This window comes from Eumetopias jubatus, unplaced genomic scaffold (genome assembly GCF_037043125.1).
Source record: "Eumetopias jubatus isolate StellerSeaLion01/CBP00866 unplaced genomic scaffold, mEumJub1_p1.0 scaffold_2, whole genome shotgun sequence".
NCBI lineage: Eukaryota > Metazoa > Chordata > Mammalia > Carnivora > Otariidae > Eumetopias > Eumetopias jubatus.
Window position 1 is genome coordinate 58,934,059 of NW_028274808.1, and position 21,193 is coordinate 58,955,251.

At 38.7% G+C, this 21,193-nt stretch overlaps 1 pseudogene; it reads left to right on the forward strand.

Annotated features, from left to right (window-relative positions):
- The first annotated feature begins 702 nt into the window (after nucleotides 1-702).
- LOC114210150 (actin-related protein 2/3 complex subunit 3 pseudogene) lies at nucleotides 703-1,443 on the forward strand (annotated as a pseudogene).
- The last annotated feature ends 19,750 nt before the right edge of the window (nucleotides 1,444-21,193 follow it).

The window sequence follows — 21,193 nt, forward strand, 5'->3', positions numbered from 1 at the left end:
CTAGATTTGGCTCCAAGCTGTAGTCTGCCAGTTCTCTACTCTCTAATACAAACCATATTGTGTGGCAGGACAGGGTAGCTTGCTGAGTGAAGTATATAGTCTAAACCAGTTGACTGACATTTTTGTATGCAATTAAACTTACTTAATCTCTTTATAACTTATTTATACATCTTATTTCACCGAGGGAATAAGCTTTTTTGATGATGGAGACAATAATTTATTAATTTACTCTTCTCCCTGAACCTCACACAGATGACGTTTCCCAGAGGAAAGAGCACGGGCTTCACTGTCAAACTGATCAGAATTCAAATCCAGATCCTGCCCCTGATCAGCTGTGTGACACTGGATGGGTTATAGACTCTCAGTCTCTATTTCTTCATCTGTGAAACTGGGGATAATACTTGCTTCATATTGATGGATGCAGTGACATGTAATGGAAATAATATACTGTCTGTAAGAACGAAGGCATTGAATTCTTCCTGTAAAGGGCTGATGATATATTCATGATAGTAGATGGCTTGTTCTATGTAAAGCACATAGTAACTGACTGAGTCTGACTCCAGGTCAAAATCCTATGTGTGATCTTTTGGGCCTGACTATGGGCCATTAACAAGGGTCTGCCTGGAACTCTTCATGGGGCAAAGCCGTCCTCCCCACACCAGAACAACAAGATAGTTTACAAATAGGGCATCTGGCCAACCTCCTCGTCTGGCTTGAAACACCGGCGCCGCCAAGATGCCAGCTTACCACTCTTCTCTCATGGACCCTGACACCAAACTCATTGGAAACATGGCACTGTTGCCTATCAGAAGTCAGTTCAAAGGACCTGCCCCTAGAGAGACAAAAGATACAGATATTGTGGATGAAGCCATCTATTACTTTAAGGCCAATGCCTTCTTCAAAAACTATGAGATTAAGAATGAAGCTGATAGAACCTTGATATATATAACTCTCTACATTTCTGAGTGTCTAAAGAAACTCCAAAAGTGCAATTCCAAAAGCCAAGGTGAAAAAGAAATGTATACACTGGGAATCACTAATTTTCCCATTCCTGGAGAGCCTGGTTTTCCACTTAATGTAATTTATGCCAAACCTGCAAACAAACAGGAAGATGAGGTGATGAGGGCCTACTTACAGCAGCTGAGACAAGAGACTGGACTGAGACTTTGTGAGAAAGTTTTTGACCCTCAGAATGATAAACCTAGCAAGTGGTGGACTTGCTTTGTGAAGAGACAGTTCATGAACAACAGTCTTTCAGGACCTGGACAGTGAAAGGAGCCTGAGCAGACACTTTCCACAGCCGTGGGCAGCATTTTACAGCAAGGTGTACACAGTTATTTGCCTTTATTTGATAAAGTTTTATACAGAAGAGAGAAGAGAGCATGTCTTCACTTGAAGAGATCTTTTATCAAGAATTTGGGGCGGGGAGGGAAGAATGGGTGATTTGAAATTTTCTGCAGTATTAAGCTGGTGCTTAATAAAAATAAGTAAGAATAAAAAAAAATAGGGCATCTGTATTTAAAACAGGATATACTCATTTTCTACACTCACTTAAAAAACCAGACTTTTCTTTATAACTGACTCCTATAAAATAGGAGGCAGTGGCCTCACACTACATCAAAAACTAATGATGGTGATTAACATAACATTAACATAACAATAAAAAAATTTTTTTTAAAAGGAGGCAGTGGCCTCATCACAGGGAAAATTCAAAGACTCAATCAATGCACAGCCTTACATTTTTCTCCTCATGGTTCTTTTGAGGATGATGCTTGAGAAAGAATACCAGTATCTGGTCACGGCTGGGGTTGGGGGATGGTTGGTGGGGGTGGCAGTACCAGCAGCCCCGGCTCCCTTCAGCTTAAGATATGTTACCACAGATGGTGCTGGGAATTGTTCCCACTTACATCCACACAGCCACTTGTTTGCATCCTAAGATGATGTCATGGCTACGGCTTCTCATTTTTTGTGTGAATTCCTTATTCAACATGAGCTTGAAGGGCTAATACAGACTTAAAACCAACCTATTTGGGGTATAGCTGTTTACCAATCCAGTGATAGAGGAAGGCTCAGTCTGCGGTAATTACTGTGGTTTATAGGATGTCTCAAGTGTATTGCACAGAATTTACAACCCCAGTATTACAAGGTAGGAAGCAAGCAATGGGTGATGAAGGCAACATTCCAGGTTCTATTTGTTTGCTGCTTATTAAGATGAAAAGGCATAATGTAGCTAGCATTTCTTCCGACTAGAATGGAAACAAATGATGTGCCTTTCAATATCCAAAGCACTGGAAGTGTGTTACTTTGGTGAAGACAATGATGATCTAAACCGTAAAGGTCACAGAGCCAAGATAAGAGGTCACACTGCCAAGAAGCAAGAGAAGACATTAAAAGGATTGATCAATGAGAACACTCTGCTGTGGCTTCATTTTTCTTCTGTACGTTATAGAAGACATAAAGTGAAATCTGAGAAAACAATCTCCTGGTGCCTGTGGGAGAGGATACAACATGCTATATAACACCAAAGAGACACAATCATATTGCAATTTGTGAGCAGTCAGGGGAAGAAAATTTGTTTTGGTTCTGCCAAGATTACAGAGCACATGAGAAGTGAGAAAAAGACTAAGAGTTAGCAATGAACACCTAAGGAAAAAAAAAAAAAACTTCTGAAGGATTTCTTCCTTATGGATCATTAATTTGGGGATCACACTCACTGTAGCTGAATTCCTTAAACACATTTATTCACAAACTACTCAGAATGCTTCCAGGCCACCATCCCTACCAAACAAGCCATCAGCAGTGGCTGAGAAAGAAGCTAATTCCATATTAGCCAGAGTGGTGGGTAATTAACAAGGTAAATCGGCTTGAGAAAAACTGTACAATGCATTCTACATCAAATATAAATGATTTTTAGAATATCCACGTGCTGTTTCCTTTTGCTAGTTCTAAGTTGAGAGCTTCCAATCTGTATCTAAATATTGCTTCTGTCAGAGATCTGCTCACTGATACCAACATCCACGAGTTATTGAACACCTTGGCACTTATATTCATTTCGTTTAATCTCCATGCCAATTGCTCAAGGTAGATTTTATGTCCGTTTACAAAATGAGGAAAGTGCAGCTCTGAGAGATTTGGAAAGTGACTAAAGACAAAGAAATAGTAACTTGTGGAGCCAGGATTTGAGCCCCAGGCTGTTGATGCAAAGTTTATGCACTTTCAACTCTGTCACAAGCCACCGGAATGTGTCTCAGTATTGTTTTATGGTCACAGAGTGATGCTGACTTCTGACAGGACACATGCAACAGGTAAGTGCCTATCAGCTACATGTCGACTCCTACTCAAAAGAGATTTCAGTCTTAAGTTATAAAAATTGCACAAGAAATACCTAAATAGACTGCATTTGTGAAATGCATAAAACTTGGAAAGAATGGAAACTGAGGAAGTGGTTTTCTCGTGCTGGTCTTTCATTAGCAGAATCAGGACAATAACTTGATTTCCTTCATCTTCCAACCCTTCCTCCTCCTCTGGCCATAGAAAAGTCTCCAGCTCAGGTTGACCAGCTGCCTTCATAGATTCTACTCTAACTAAGTTTCTGCTAGACCTTAGTTTCCCCTGGAATTTTCTCCACCCATGTCTGGGGCAGAATTTCCATTCTGAAAGGGCTCAGGAGCAGCAATCTTTTTTGTTTTTTTTATGTTCAATTAGCCAACATATAGTACATAATTAGTTTTTGACGTAGTGTTCAACGATTTATTAGTTGCATATAACACCCAGTGCTCATCAAATCACGTGCCCTCCTTAATACCCGTCACCCAGTTACCCCGTCCCCCACCCCCCTCCCTTCTATAACCCTCAGTTTTCCCTCCCTTCCCCTGTTGTTCTCTGTGCTATTCCTTATGTTCCACATATGAGTGAAACCATATGATAATTGGTTGACTTATTTCACTTAGCATAATACCCTCCAGTTCCATCCATACCCATGCAAATGTTGGGTGTTCATCCTTTCTGATGGCTGAGTAATAGTCCATTGTGTGTATATATACACACACACCACATCTTCTTTATCCATTCATCTGTTGAAGGGCATCGCGGCTCCTTCCACAGTTTGGCTATTGTGGACATTGCTGCTATGAACATTGGGGTGCATATGGCCCTTCTTTTCACATCTGCCTCTTTGGGGTAAATACCTAGTAGTGCAATTGCTGGGTCCTAGGGTATTTCTATTTTTAACATCTTGAGAAACCTCCATACTGTTTTCCAGAGTGGCTGCACCAGCTTGCATTCCCGCCAACAATGTAAGAGAGTTTCCCTTTCTCTACATCCTTGAAAACATCTATTGTTTCCTATCTCAGGAGCAGCAATCTTAACTGAAAGAGACAACTGAATCTCCAATATCATAATAGCACTTTATGTAAAACACAAAAAGCATAATTGTCTGTACCCATAAGGAGGGTCAAGAGCCCACAGACCTCCTTCCTGGGAGGACCTCAGCTCTCACCTCTGCTCCACTTCTTTCACTTGCTCCTTCCTATCCCACTTGGACCTGGATCCTGCTTCTCTTGTTCAACTATTTACATTCTCAAACTTGTTAAGATGTGGAAAGAAAACAATGTCAGAGTTTATGTGGCAGACTTCAAGCCCCACCCTAGCCCCAGCTTTCTGTTTTTGTCTAGAAAACAAGTAACTCAGCCTACGGTGACTGACAAAACCTAAAGAAAGGTCGTCCATTCCCTTTGTTGCTCTCTCCACTCTGCAGAGTTATTTAAAATTCTGCTTTCACTGATCTGTGCACTTTTGTTAGATAGGTGTTTACACACACCAAGAACATAGAAACTGTCTTCCCACATCAGTGTGTCAAAAGACCAAAGTCATCTTCTCTTTCAGCCGCCACTACCCCTGCTCTCTTCAACTGGTACACAATCAGGTGAAAGGCTTTAATTCAGAGCTCTCCTCCACCACCACACACTATAGGGCTGAGCCTAGGGCTCTGTGGACAGCCTGCCTGTCCCCCAGTAGACAGCCATGTGACCTTGTAGGAGCTATGGAACTCCTCTAGGCCTCAGTGGCCCCACAAGTCCAATAAGTGATATTAATAGTCCTCCTCTCACAGAAGCATTGTGACAATGAGATTAAAGAATCCATGTGAGCTGCTTAGCTCAGTACTTGGCATTGTGTGTGCTCAATAAATGACTGCTGCTCTCATTACTCCCAAAGGGCCTTTTTCTAAAGTCTATGCTTGTAAGAGGCCTGGGAGTCATGGTGCTCAGATTTTAATAAGTGCTCAGTAATAACTGACCCCTTCTAGAAAGAGTTTGAGCATGAGCTTGTTTCCAGGGCAATGATATTTTCTACTGCTGGCTCTTGCAGGGACCCCACAGAGATATGCTCTCCTCAAGGGCCAGCCTCACACATAGAAGAATGTCTTTAGTTCTATCAAGAGCACCCAACCCTGGAAAAGTCAGTCGTCCACCTATTTTGACCCCTGAAATCCATATATGAGGGCAAAGTCCTTCATCCCTTAATTGGAGATAATGCTTAAATGCTAAAATTTCCCTTTCTGTACATGACTTATGCCCTAGCATTCTGAACACAGATGATCCTTTCTTTCCTCCTAAAAGTAGTCTCAAGACCATCATAGCAAATTAAGAAGTTGAAGCCCAAGTCCAAGGGTGGGGGCAGGAGGGGCGTGATAAATTGTATGCTGTCATTCTTACCTGTCTGAATATTCAGACAAAGATGATAGTATCTCTCTTCCCTGTTGCCACTTCTAAGTGTAAGTATGGTGGGAAAAGGTCCTTCTCTTCCCCTTGTCAGGGTTAACCCCATATGAACATAAACAAGGAGAATCAGCTGTGTCTGATCCAAAGCAGAGACTAAATGCAGAAAGAGCATGAGGCTGAGCATGAGGATGGAGTGAGCAGGCCAGGGCAGGCAAGGCGGGGTGGGGTAACCTGGGACAGAGAAAGCAAGAACAAGAGGAAAAGGGAGGGAGAGACTGCTGAGACCCAGCGAACGCTGCACCATTAGACTGGCACATAATCTCAGTCCATGTAAGAATGTTAGATTTACATGTATCTCAAGCTCTCCTCTGTGACACTTTTAACAAGATACCTTTGTAAGGTCTGAAGAAGCTCCTCAAAAAAGTAGCTCAACTACAGAATCTTCATTTCCCCACAAAAGCCAAGAGAGTTGGAGACTAGGGAATGAAGAGTTTAGAGAGTTTTAGGAACCAGGGGCACCTCGGTGCCTCAGTTGGTTAAAGTGTCCAACTCTTGATTTGGCTCAGGTCATGATCTTAGGGTCATGAGATGGAGCACCACATCGGGCTCTGTGCTGGGCATGGAGTCTGCTTAAGATCCTCTCTCTTCCTCTGCCCCTCCCCTCCCACTCTTTCTCTCTCTCTTAAAAAATGAGTTTTAGGAACCTAGGACAATTGAAGGAAATATTACGTATTTTTTGTAATAGCTTTTAATGAGGGTTTCACCTAGTAGTATGACACTAGACACCACCTGGACAGGGACAATGAGGCTTAAATTTTTCAAGAAGATATTATTCTTTGGCATATACACCGTGTAGTTGTTCCATGTATCAACTTTTTTTTTTTTTTTTTTTTTTGCTGTGAAGAAATGGACCATGCATTGATAAAGGAATGTCCAGTGTTAAATGACAGGAAAAAGTAATAATTGTGAAGCATTCATAGGTACAGTGCAAATTTAATTACCAGACCCCGGAAGAGTAAAACCTCTAATTGTCGCTACTTCCTTTTTTTCCTTTACTTCTGCCTCCTTGCCCTGCCCTTCACTGATTTTTTTCCCATAGTAAAGATCACAAGAAACAGCTGCTCTGGAATTAGAAAACCTCTATCCTACTAATTAGCTCTACTAATCTTGCTACTGGCTAAGAATAACACAAGGGATATCAACGTTTATCTTTTAATAAAAAGTACATTTAAATTCATTGTTTCTTTGGATTTTAATAATATTCCTTGAGATGATTTTTATTTCATAAACCATACTGGGAATCACTGATGAGTATATATTTGTTGGATATTTTTCTAAATTTTTTCTTCTGAAGGAATTTTTTTCAGAGAAACCTCGTTACAGTTCTACAATCCCTCATCCACAATTCCAAAACCCAAAAAGCTCTGAAAATGGAAAGCATTGCATAACGCAGTTGGCAACAAAAACTGATCTGACCTGAACTCATTTGAAGTCAAAACCCGACCTGAACTGGTATAAGCCTATTTACAGTTTTCATTTATCCCACAATGTATTGTAACTGTAAATACACTTTTCTGCAGAACTATTGATGGGCTTTATTACACAGGGCTGCCCTAGACCCATTTTACATGCAATATGGTACATTACTATTCTAAAATCTGAAAAAAATCTGAATTCTGATACACATTTGACCTAATAAGCTTCAGATAAGAATTCATGGTTCCATAAATATTTGTTAAATAAATAAACAAATAAACTAAGGACTTTATGAGTACCATGTTTTACTATCTAACCCCAGGCTAGCTTTTGAGCAACGGCTCTGGATCCCTTTGTCATCTCATTAGACATTCATCTACAGAGAGAGGAGCTCTGAGTCTTCGGCATTGCCGACGGCTTCCAGGTTTCTCTTGTTATATACAGTGATAAATGGAGGTTGAGCCCTGGGCATCCATTGGATCGTTATACCACATCATCCATTTAACCACTCACTCCTCCATTCATCCACCAAATATTTATTAAGTGTTACCACCAGGCACTATGTTAGTATAAGAAATACAAAAATGAATGAGACATACTCTCTACACTCTAAAAACTCTTATTTGTATACAGAGAATAGATTGGTGGTTGCCAGAGGTGGGCATGGGGGGCCAAAATGGGTGAAGGGAATCAAAGGTACAAACTTCCAGCTATAAAATAAGTAAGTCAGGGGATGTAATGTGCAGCATGGTGACTATAGTTAATAATACTGTATTCCATATTTGAAAGTTGCTAAAAAAGTAGATCTTAAAAAAGTTCTCCTAACAAAAAAATTTTTGTAACTATGTATGATGATAAATATTAAGTAGACTTACTGTGATCTTTCACAATGTATACAAATATTGAATCATTATGTTAGACATCTAAAGAATTATGTTACATGTCAATTATGCCTCAATAAAAAATAAATTTTTAAAGTGAAACTAAAAATTATGAAAAAATGAAAATAAAAACTCTTTATAATATCAATATTATGAAGTAGTATGTTAGAAATCTAAAATTATCTTCTGTGTAAAACAGTCACTCATGCTTTCTAACACATATTTATTAAATTATACACTATGTCAGGCATTAAGGATACAAAAGTGAACAGACCTTGCTAAGGGGGCACTAACTTTAGTGGGAAAGGAAAATGTATCCTTTTGCAGACATCCTTACATAGTGGAGAGAAAATTCCTATCTTTGCCTTAGAAAGTCAAAAAGCTTTCCCAAAGGTGGTGATGTTTGGGCCAGAGTGGTTGCTTATTTAGGGAGATGTATACAGCAATAGGATTCTAGGGAGAAGTCACAGCATGGGCAAAGGCACAGAGGCTCAAACTAGTTTGGCATGTAGCGCTAGAATCCACTTGGAGTGGCTGCAGTTCAAGATGCACGTGGAAACAGAACATAATGCAAGTTGAGGAGAGCCAGATCATGAAAGGACTATGTTCCAAGCTGAGGAGTGTATACCTTTTCCTCTAGGCAGTGAGGAACACTTGAACACTTTTTTTTTCTTTTCTTTTCTTTTTTTTTTAAGTAGGCTTCATGCTCAGCTTGAACTCATGACCCTGAGATCAAGAGTCCAACGTTTAACTAACTGAGCCCCCCAGGCACCCCCTGAAGGATTTTAAAGCAGCGGAGGACATGATCAGATTTACACATGAGGAAAATTCCTCAGATGGGGAATAGTTTGGAGGAGAACAAAGATAGTGAATGTGTTTCCAGCAAGATGCCCTTAGAATAAGCAACTGAGGAATACTTGTGTCTTGCACAGCTGGCCCTAAGGGAAAGTTATGAGGCCCTAAATGAACTCATGAAGAAGAGGATTTTCATCACTCCTTTGTCACCCTACTTTCCTATGTCTCACTTCCCTGTGGAGGTCCTCAGTGACTCAGATGTTCAGACTTTGGCCAAGCTTCTTCAAAAAAAAAAAAAAAAAAAAATGGTGTTGCATTTCTTTTAAAATGAAGGACAGTGTAATAACAAATACTTTTCCCTTAAAATATTTTTTTGCAGCAAGGAAAGAGTAGATAATTTACACAACAAAACATCATTTTCTCCTTCCTTTTTCCTGAGTACCTGTTCTACATTTTACATCCTCTGAAAGGTCAGAGGCATCCCTAGAACAAAGTAGTAACAATAAACTATTCACATGCAGCCCCTGGGGTCAGCATGGTGTGGCATACATTTTTTGTGAATTCTGGTTTAATTAATAAAATCTAAATAAGAGCAATATAGCAATGATTCAAACAATTGCCTATCAGTTCTTTTATACATGTATGGAACAAATGAGTGTTATTAATTTTTAGGTAGAGCTCAGAAGCACTGAGGGGAAGGAAATACGTACTTGCATCCTTTGATAGGAGAGTATTTAACAAAGACTAATCTTATCTCTTGATCTGAAAACACTCTCTTTAGCCTGTTATTGGCTTCAGAAGGATGGGATGTGATTGACAGGGCCTTTCACACCACTTAGTGTGGTTATAGTCACATGGACATCTTAATTAACAAGGTAAAGATAGTGATACAGTTTGATCTGAGATGCTTATATATTGAATTGTCTCCTTGTCTGTACACCATATGATTCCATTAAAATTAAGTTACAATGTTGCCTTCTTTTGGCAGCCTCTTTGAAAATTTAGATACCTAGGAATGAGTCCTATATGAAGCTTCATCCAGACTGGTTAAGTGGCTTAAAGTTACACAGCTAGCTTGGAAAAGACTAGAATCTAATCTTTTATTTCTGATTTGCTATTTATCCACAAATTTCCTATTGCCTGATTATAACCTCATGAAGAAGACTGACTAGGAAGATGCTTCAAGACCTGAAGTTACACAAAATTGCTCAAATAAGAAAATATTTCTTGAATATAAATAATTGAATGCTAAGCACTACCTGACATGGGCCTCACTCTATGGGCCTTAAAACACAACTACAAAATGTCAGTGGCATGGATATAATTCCTCATCTGAGCTCTAGTTGGAAACCACTCAAATGAATAACCCAGGAAGCTCATGCAATTCACCAAGCCTCAGTCTCCTTATTTGTAAAAACAAAACAAAACAAAAAAAGATGGAACAATCTCTTCCCTGTCAATTTTTCAGGACGATTGCAATTTTTCAGGAGGACCAGGTGCTGGTGCACCAATTCTGGCCCATGAGTCAAATCTAGCCCACCACCTGATTTTGCAAATAAAGTTTTATTGCAACACAACCACATTCATTTATGTATGTATTGTCTATGGCTGCTTTCATGAAAAGTTAAGACCATATGGTCCACAAAGCATAAAATATTGACTATCTGGTGCTATAAAGAAAAAGTTCGCCAACCTCTGGTTTAGATGATTGTTATATATGTGTAGAAATTTGCAATATAGCATATATATTTTATACTTGGTGCAGAAATAGACCTGGGGCAGAGGGTTCATCCTACTAGAAGATGGGACACCTAAAGCACCAACCTTGGATTGACCTAGCTGTGTGGTAAACACTCAGGAATATAGTAGGGTGAGCACGCTGCACTTGATGAGTCTCTTATACCACTTACACCAGCTGAGTCTCCAGAGCAGTCAAAAGGGACCAAGAATGCATCAAATATAAATAAAAATTTAAAATAAACTTGGAAATGATAAGATATAGAATCTGACAAGATTTTCCCCCAATAGGCTATATATCCTCTAGGAATTAAGGGACCAAAAAATGCAAATATTTTAGACTGTGAACATGCTGCTAAGTTTTCACTGAAAAGTTCTCCATATGCATCTATGCAATGGATAGACCAAATGCAGCTATGCAATTTTTTAAATTGAGATATAATAAAGTACACAACTTTTAAGTACATGCTTCAATCAATTCTTACCTATGTATGTAACTGAGTAACAGATACTTAGATCAAGGTATTGAACATTTTCAACACCCCAGAATTCTCCTTCGAGCCCCCATTCAGTTGATAAGCCCCTAAAGAAACCAGGTATTCTGGTACCTGTCATCATAAATCAGTTAAGCCTGGCTTTTAAACATCCTATCAATAGAATCAGACAGTATACATTCTTTTGTGCCTGGCTTCCTTTGCTGGGAACAAACCTCATGAATTCAGGATCAGTCATTTCCTCTCTTGGCTGTGAAGTCAGTCAAAACAACACAAGAAAAGAACAGAAATTAGGGCAGCTGATCCACACTGCCTACCTAGATCTGGCATGTTAGCTAAAGGTAGAATCTCACTATTGAAAACTGCACTGCAGTTTTCAAATGGTAAATATCATCCTGCTCCCTAACAGCTAAAAGCCATACGGGGAAGACTCTTCTCTGTAATCAAATGCTTGCCTCAGCTTTGCCTGCTTAGACTAAAACCTGCACCCTCAGCAGTCTGCCTTCTAAGATCCCCACATATTTGCCAAAGGCCCATACCTCAGCGTAAACTCTGGTGCCTGCACTCCTACATGATCACCTGTATAAGTAGCCTCTTGATGGTGGACAAAGCTGCCAAGTTTCAGCGACCCATCGTGGTGAAAATCAAAGCGGTTCAGCACTTACTACAGAATCACCAATGCTAAAAGCACACACCAAGCTAGAAACCTCCATCTTCACACAATAGTTTGTTCTCACGAACTGGACTTCTTGTTACTGTCCTAAGACTTGGCCCACTGACACAGAGATGGTTGGATCTGTGAGGTGGTCTGATAACTGAGACTTCTCTTCCATCCTGAGTTCTGAACCAGTTGAGAAATAAAAGAGTCAGCTGGTGGAGAGCCAAAATATTCCATGTTTTACTGATAAAGCCTACGTCGATAGACATAGATAACATCTGCAAGTAAACAGACTTCCTAACGCCAAACCCTAGAATGAGACTCTCACCAGTCCAATCACCTCAAGCCTATTCTGACAGCATGGAAAAGCTGAGGAGAATGTTGGCTCCCCACAGGCAGTTCTCCCCTAAGGAAGGGGGAGAGGAAGGAGCTGGGTTACATGTGCTCAATTTCTCCTTCCAAACTCACCAAGCAGATTAAATCATTCATCCTCCCTGGGGAGACACAAATGAGTGAAGCTTCCTCCACATAGAAGGAAATATCAGAAAAGTAAGAATCCTTCAACAGAAACATAAACTATCAATAAACTATTAGCTAACACACTACTTATATTGTTAACAGTTAAATATTTTTTTAAAGATTTTATTTATTTATTTGACAGAGAGAGACACAGCGAGAGAGGGAACACAAGCAGGGGGAGTGGGAGAGGGACAAGCAGACTTCCCGCCGAGCAGGAAGCCCGATGCAGGGCTGAATCCCAGGACCCTGGGATCATGACCTGAGCCGAAGGCAGACGCTTAACAACTGAACCACCCAGGCGCCCCAACAGTTAGAAATATTAAACCATACTTAAAACATGGAGTAAATATTAATCAGAATATGTTGTTAACTGATCTTGAAAACCCTTTTCACTGACCATAAGAGATGATGTTTATAATTTTTTCAAATGGTTTTAGATGACAGAAAACAATATAGCTTACAAGTAGGGTATCTATTTTTTTCTCATTTATGACAGGGAATACTTTATTTAAACTCATCAGAGAAATGGACAGCTTGGGTCTGTAACAAAGCATTGTGTTTAAAGCATAGGTCAGTAAATGTATGGGAGAGTATACACTGCTGGATACAAATTAACCAGTCAGAACACAGCTTTTCAATGTTTAACACAGAATAAGCTTCCCTGTAAAAGCAGCACCTTTGTGACATGTTAACTTCAGTACTCCTCTCCTTCTTCCTCACACTCTCCTTCAACAGAATCCACACCAACCTCCTCATAAGAATTCTCAAAGGCAGCCATGTCCTCAGAGGCCTCAGAAAAACTCTCCTCTGTGCCCTCATGCATGTACCAGTGAACAAAGGCACACTTGACATACATCAGGTCAAACATGTGGTCCAGGTGAGCCCAGGCCTCAGCAATGGCTGTGGTGTTGGCTCAGCATGCACCCAGTTTGCTGTACTTTGGCCAGGTCTCCACCAAGTACCACAGGGGGAGGCTGGTAATGAACGCCAACTTTGAAGCCAGCAGGGTACCAGTCAACAAACTGGGTGGTACACTTATCTTGTTGGTAGCAATGGCAGCGCTGACATATTTAGGAACCACGTAACCACGATACAATAGGGAGCAAGCCATGTATTTACCATGGCCAGGGTCCTATTTCACCTTGGTTGGCTGGCTCAAAGCATGCATTAGTGATCTCTGCTACAGAAAACCGTTCATGGTAGGCTTTCTCAGCAGAGATGATGGGGGCATATTTGGCCAGAGGGAAGTGGTGGGGATAAGGCACAAGGTTGATCTGGAATTCTGTCAGATCAACATTCAGGGCTCCACCATATCTGTGGGAAGCAGTGATGGAGGACACAATTTGACCTATCAACCTATTCAGGTTAGTGTAGATTGGGTGGTTGATACCAAGGTTTCTACAACAGATTTCATAGATGGCTGCATTGTCCACCATGAAGGCACAACCAAAGAGCTCCAGGGTGGTGTGGGTGTGGGTAAAGAGGATGGAGTTGTAGGGCTCAGCTACAGCTTTGGAGACCTGGAGGGCTGGGTAAATGGGGAACTCCAGCTTGGATATTACTTCACAACTGAGATACTAATTATTCAAATGATAATTATAAGTTATGAATTACCTTTGTGCAAGAGAAAACTCAAAAAACTTAAGGTTTAAGAACAGAAGAGAGGGGAAAAAATGCCAGGGTATCTAAAATGATGGATGAAATATGTTCTTTTTTCAAAACTAAAAATTAGAAAAATACCTTCCTTATGTGAGATAGATACAACATAAATGATACCGTGATCATATTGAAAGCTTCACAGCTAAGTTAGCAAAGTCAAATACATATTGCATGTTATAAAATACATTTTCTAAACTAAGAACAAAAATATAAATAGCTGTTTTCGGGCGCCTGGGTGGCCCAGTTGGTTAAGCGACTGCCTTTGGCTCAGGTCATGATCCTGGAGTCCCGGGATTGAGTCCCACATCGGGCTCCCCACTCAGCAGGGAATCTGCTTCTCCCTCTGACCCTCCTCCCTCTCATGCTCTCTGTCTCTCATTCTCTCTCTCAAATAAATAAATAAAAATCTTAAAATATATATATATATATCTATATAGATAGATAAATAGATATATAAATAGCTGTTTTAGTCAAGTCTTATTCCCCCACCATGCTAATGTAATAGTAAAACATATTATATCTCTTGTGTTCCTGCTCTCACTAACTCTCTCTGTCAAATAAATAAATAAAATCTTTAAAAAAAAAGAATCATCAAGGAAATGAAAACTTATAGTCATCATACTGTTTATGACACTGAACTTGAATAATATATTTTTAGGTACCATCAAGTTGAAGGATAAAGCTTTGACATTAAACAGTTAAATATCCATTAAGACACTGCCTCATTCCTGGGGCTCTCGGGTGGCTCAGTCATTAAGCGTCTGCCTTCGGCTCAGGTCATGGTCCCAGGATCCTGGGATCAAGCCCCACATGGAGCCCCACCATCGGGCTCCCTGCTCCGCGGGAAGCCTGCTTCTCCCTCTCCCACTCCCCCTGTTTGTGTCCCCTCTCTCGCTCTGTCTCTCTCTGTCAAATAAATAAATAAATAAATCTTAAAAAAAAAAGACACTGCCTCATTCCTGAAACATCTCAGAAGATTGAAATAGTCACTTAATTCATTGAACAGTCTTTAAGTGCTTACTGTGTGTTGAGTATTATGTTAAACACAAAAGCTGTAATTGTGAGCAAGAAGGTTGGAGCTTCCAGTCCATCTGAGGAGACAAAATTAAAGAAAACACAGCAGTAATGTGTAAAAAGTGCCACTGAAAATGCCACTGCTCACAGGCTAGGAAAATTCAATTTTTAATAACAGGTCTGCCTTAGGCCACCAATTCTGTTCTCCACTCATTGAAAGAATATATTAAAATATCTCATTAGTCCATCCCTTTTACCTTTTACCTTTGCCCCCATATTACCATCTTAGGACATGCCCTATCATTTCTCACCTGTTTGCTCCTTTCAACCCATCATTTATGCTATGCCAGAGAGACATTTCTAAAATACAAACCTAAAAAATAAAATAAAATGCAAATCTGACTGCAACTCCTTTGCTGCTCATACTGCTGATAAATAAAGTATGGACTATTTTCCCACATCATTTCTGGGCCCTGTATTTCCATTTCCTTAGTTCTGGCCCCATTCAATCTCATGGGGCATTAATGCTCCATGGTCAGGAGACTGCCAACTCTGGCTCCAATTCTGCCACTAACCAGCCATGTGTGACTGAGAGCTGTGTCACTGTCCCTCTAGCCTCAGGGTCCTCATCAATAATATGAAGTCATATGACTAAGTCATCTTTAAATCCCGTTCAGCTCTCTGACTTAGCAGAACCACTGAAGTATAGTGGAGAGAGTCAGATTTAGTTTTGAGTTCTGGCTTTGCCAAGTAACTAGCTGTGTGACTTTGTGCAAGTTATTAAACTTCTCTGTACCATTAGTTTTGTCACAAATAATATGCTGGTATATAACCATATTATAGATAATATGGAGCTATATAATGGAGGTCTGCTGGTATAGAATAAGGAGATATAACAATACCTTCCAAACTGAATTCTTTAGAAGATGAAATGAATTATATGATAATAATTATTTACAGTCTGATTTCTCAAACATTTGTCATAAAATTGACTTTCTGCTCTATAGATTATCTGAGGAAATTTAGGAATATTCTTAATGTACAATTAAGCAGGAGTCATCAACAGAAATACTAAATTAGTAACATGGTATAGGAAACGTGAAGTTCTGTGAAAAGGTATATACTTATATTAGCCTCTCACTAACTCCCCAAACCTGATAAAACCATCTTTAATTGCCTGTTATTTTAGTTATCCATGACTTTATCCATTTGTTCTATTGTAAACAATTAAAGGTTGACAAGCTAATTACCAAAGTTACTATATTAGGAATGATTCATTCTTTAAGCATTTATTGTGAGCACCATGCCAGATACTGAGCATTAAAATAAATGAGACCGTCCCTGCCCTCATAGAGCTCACAATTTACAATATTGGTGGGCATGGCATATAATTATGCAAAGTATAATTCTTTCTTTCCAAGACTTGAAAATGGTATTAAAAATTAACAGTATAATTTTCATAACTATGAGAAAGATGCCCAAGGGAGTTTGAACTAAATGATATCAAGATCCCTTACAACTTATTTTGTGATTCTACTTTTGTGAGTTGACCTAGCAATCAAATGCAAAAAAAGAAAAAACACCCTCAAAATCTGGAGTGGAATAAACTGATCTGAAAAGTCACTAACAGGCTTTCCTGAAAGCTACTGCTGGAGAAATATATCTTACTAGCTCTTCTGGGAGAAAAGGGAGAAAAAAATATTGCAAATATACAACAGGCTTCTAAGTGGAAATGGCCTTCATTTGGAGGATTCCATTTATTGACTGACACTTGAGGGATTGAAGAATACTTTGAAAGGGTCCTTCCATGCCTTTCTCCTTGACCTATTTGTTAATCACAAACTTTAGGAACTTCTTGAACAACAAGCTTGTTGGTTCTTATCCTCCAGGGTTAAAGCCCTAAGAGGAGCTATTTTTTTTTTTAATGTGGGTTCTGTAAATTTACCCTATTAATACCAGTTAATATCAATTAAATAAAGCTGTTAAGGACTCTGTTTCATGCTAGAAAGTTATCCCTGAAAGAATTAAAGAATTAATCATTATTTTGAGTAATAATATGCATATATATATATATACAGATAGATAATAGATAGATAGATAAATAGGTATAGAGACAGAGATATAGAACCAAGTCTCAGAACTCAGGTCTCTCTTCCAGAGCTCCTGTCTTCCCCATTCTACCAAACTGCTCCTCCCACAGGTACCCACGACATAAATTATCCTTCTATCCATTTGTGTAAAAAGCTGGGCCCTGATGCAAAGATCATGCATAGGATAGGCACATCATTCATTTATTCATTCACTCATTTGTTCATTCATTGAACAAATAATTTTAATGAGAGCCTACCATGAGCCAGGCACTACTGCAGGCACTGGGTATAAAAAGGTAAATAACAGGTGAAGATTTTATCCTCTCAAGCTTAAATTCAGTGGGGATTGTTAGGCACTGAACTAGGAAACAAATAAATGAACATAATAATTTCAATTAGTGGTAAGTACTTGAAGAAAACAAAAAGAGGTAATATGATTGAAATTCCTTAGGTTGGTCAGGAAAGACTTTTCTGAGAGGGTGGCATTCATTTCATTCTCATGACCTATTAAAGAATAAGAGGTAGCCAAATATTTGAAAATGTGGAAGAGAGAAAACTGCAAATACAAAATCCCTAAGACTAGAGATGGCTTGGTGTGACTCCTGTGGCAGAAATGTGGTGGAAAAGGGCAGGGGAGAGAGGAAGGAGATGTAGTCTGAGAGCTGGACAAGGGCCAGTTAACATAAGGTCTCACGGGCCATGATAAGGAGTTTCTAATGGGAAGCCATTGGAAAGTTTTAAGCATATGAGGGAGGGATGTGATCTGATTTATATTTTTAAAGGATTGCTCTGTGATCAACTATTCTTCAACAAAGCAGGAAAGAATATCCAATGGGAAAAACAGTCTCTTCAACAAATGCTGTTGGGAAAACTGGACAGCAAATTCAGAAGAATGAAACTGGATCACTTTCTTACACCATACACAACAATAAATTCAAATGGATGGAAGACCTAAATGTGAGACAGGAAACCATCAAAATCCTAGAGGAGAACATAGGCAGCAACCTCTCTGACCTCAGCCGCAGCAACTTCTCACTAGACATGTCTCCAAAGGCAAGGGAAACAAAAGCAAAAATGTACTATTGGGACTTCATCAAGATAAAAAGCTTCTGCACAGTGAAGGAAACAATTAACAAAACTAAAAGGCAACCTACTGAATGGGAGAAGATATTTGCAAATGACATATCTGATAAAGGGCTGGTATCCAAAATCCCTGAAGAACTTATCCAACTCAACACACAAAAAAACAAATGATCCAGTTAAGAAACGGGCAGAAGACATGAACAGACATCTTTCCAAAGAAGACATCCAGATAGCTAACAGACACATGAAAAGATGCTCAACATCACTCATCACCAGGGAAATACAAATCAAAACTATGATACCACCTCATACCTGTCAGAATGACTAAAATTAACAACACAGGAAATAACAGATGTTGGCAAGGATGCAGAGAAATGGGAACCCTCTTACACTGTTGGTGGGAATGCAAACTGATGCAGTCGCTCTAGAAAAGAGTATGGAGGCTCCTCAAAAAGTTAAAAATAGAACTACCCTATGATCTAGCAATTGCACTACTAGGTATTTACCCAAAGGATACAAAAATATTGATTCAAAGGGGCACATGCACCCCAATGTTTACAGCAGCAAAGTCCACAATAGCCAAATTATGGAAAGAGTCCAAATGTCCATCATCTCATGAATGGATAAAGGGGCTGTGGTATATATATGCAATGGAATATTATTCAGCCATCAAAAAGAATAAAATCTTGCCAATGACATGGGTAGAGCTAGAGTGTATTATGCTAAGCAAAACAAGTCAGTCAGAGAAAGATGTCATATGATTTCTCTTGCCTGTGGAATTTAAGAAACAAAACAGATGAACATGGCGGGGAAGAGAGAGAGGCAAACCATAAAAGAGATTCTTAACTATAGAGAACAAACTGAGGGTTGCTGGAGGGGAGGTGGGAGGGGGAAGGGTTAAATGGGTGATGGTATTAGAAAGGGCACTTGTTGTGATGAGCACTGGGTGTTATATGGAAATAATGAATCATTAAATTCCACTCCTGAAATTAATATTATGCTATATATTAACTAACTGGAATTTAAATAAAAACTTGAAAGATTAAAAAAAAAAGCTAAATATTAAGGTAAAAAAAAAAAAAAGATTACTCTGAATAAACTCATGGTTTCCAGAGGGAAAGGGGATAGGGAGACAAACCAAATCAGTGAAGGGGGGTGGGAGGTACAGGCTTCCAGTTATGGAATGAATAAGTCACAGGGATTAAAGGTACAACAGAGGAAATATAGCCAATGGTGTTGTAATAGTGTTGTATGGTGACACATGGTAGATACACTCGTGGCTAATATAGCATAACATATAACATACTGAATTACTATGTTGTATACCTGAAACTAATATAACATTGTGTGTCAGCTATACTTCAATTTAAAAAAAGAAGATTACTCTGCTATACAGAGAATGAATTATAGGGGCAAGAGTAAGAAAACACGAGAGCAGGTAGTAGGTTGCTGCAAAAATCTAAGCAGGAGTTTCTGGTGTACAGATATGAAATATATTTTGAAGACAAAACTAATAGAAGCTGATGATAGGTTGACTATGGGGAATGAGAGAGAGAGAGAAAAGGATCCCTTCCTTGATTTGGAGTCAGAGTAACTGGATGAAAGTGGTGCCATCTTCTGAAAAGGGGTAGAGTGGGGGGAAATCAGAGTTTTTTTTATAGGACCTATTAAGTTTGAAATGCCTCTTATTTATCCAAGTGGACATGTTAAGTTGGCAGTTGGGTATCCATGTCTAAAGCTCAGTGAAGAATTCAGGACAAAAAGTATTAGTATGTGAATGTTAGCATATTAATGAGGTTTAAAACCATGAGCTTTCTTGAGAGTATGTATATAGAGAGGAGATGAGAGAATTAGCTCAAGATCCCCAGGTTTTATTAGGTCTACTAACTTCCCCAAAGAATTTCTAATAATTCCTGATTTATAAAATGCACTTCATATCTGAAAGCCACAGAGCATGCCATTTGTCATTTGACATTAGAGATATTTCTTGATCCATAATATACAGTATATAATTTAATTATAATTGCAATGCCTCAGTGTTTTTGGCATTCACATTTAAATAATTTTATAATTTCACATTAGTTGAGAAAAAGTAAGACTCATAGCTGAAAGTTTATATCTCTTAGCTTTCTCTTTACAAGTCAGTCGGTTTATCATCTGTCAAATACATTGTCTTTGTCTTTTAATATAGCTATATTTACATTTTGTGATCGGGTCTCCTGGCCAGATGCTAGCACTTCTCACCTTCTCTCTCTCTCAAATAAATAAACAAAATCTTTAAAAAATAAATAAATAAAATACCTAGGAAAAATTTAACCAAGGAAGTGAAAGCCTGTACACTGGAAATTATAAGACATTAATAAAAGAAATCAAAGAAGACACAAATAAATAGAAAGATATTCCACATTCATGGATGGGAAGAATTAGTATTGTTAAAATATCCATATTGCAAAGCAATCTACAGATTCAATGAAATCCCTATCAAAATTTCAATGGCATTTTTCACAGAAGTAAACAAATAATCCTAGCACTTGTAGAAAACCACAAAGGATCCTGAAAAGCCAAAATGGAGGCAACATGTTCCCTGATTTCAAACTATATTACAAAGCTATAGTAATCAAAAGAGTATGGTATTGGCATTAAAAATAGACAGATCAATGGAACAGAATAGAAAGCCAAGAAATAAATCTACATATTATGGTCAATTCATTTATGATCAAGAAGCCAATAATATTCAATGGGGAAAGAAGTCTCTTCAATAAATGGTGTTGCAAAAATTGAACATACACAAGCAAAAGAAACTGCACATCTTACACTATCCACAAAAAATTAACTTAAAAGAATTAATGACTTGAATGTACGACCTGACCATAAACTTCTACAAGAAATAAGGAGTAAACTCTTTGACATCGGTCTTGGTAATGATTTCTTGGATTTGCAAAAAAAAAAAATTTTATTTTTCTTTACTTCTTTGCAATTAATACTTTTAAGTATTTCCCAAATTTTCTGCATATAAGAGCATGAATGTTTTTATAATGAGAGAAGAAAATATTTCAGAAGACAATAA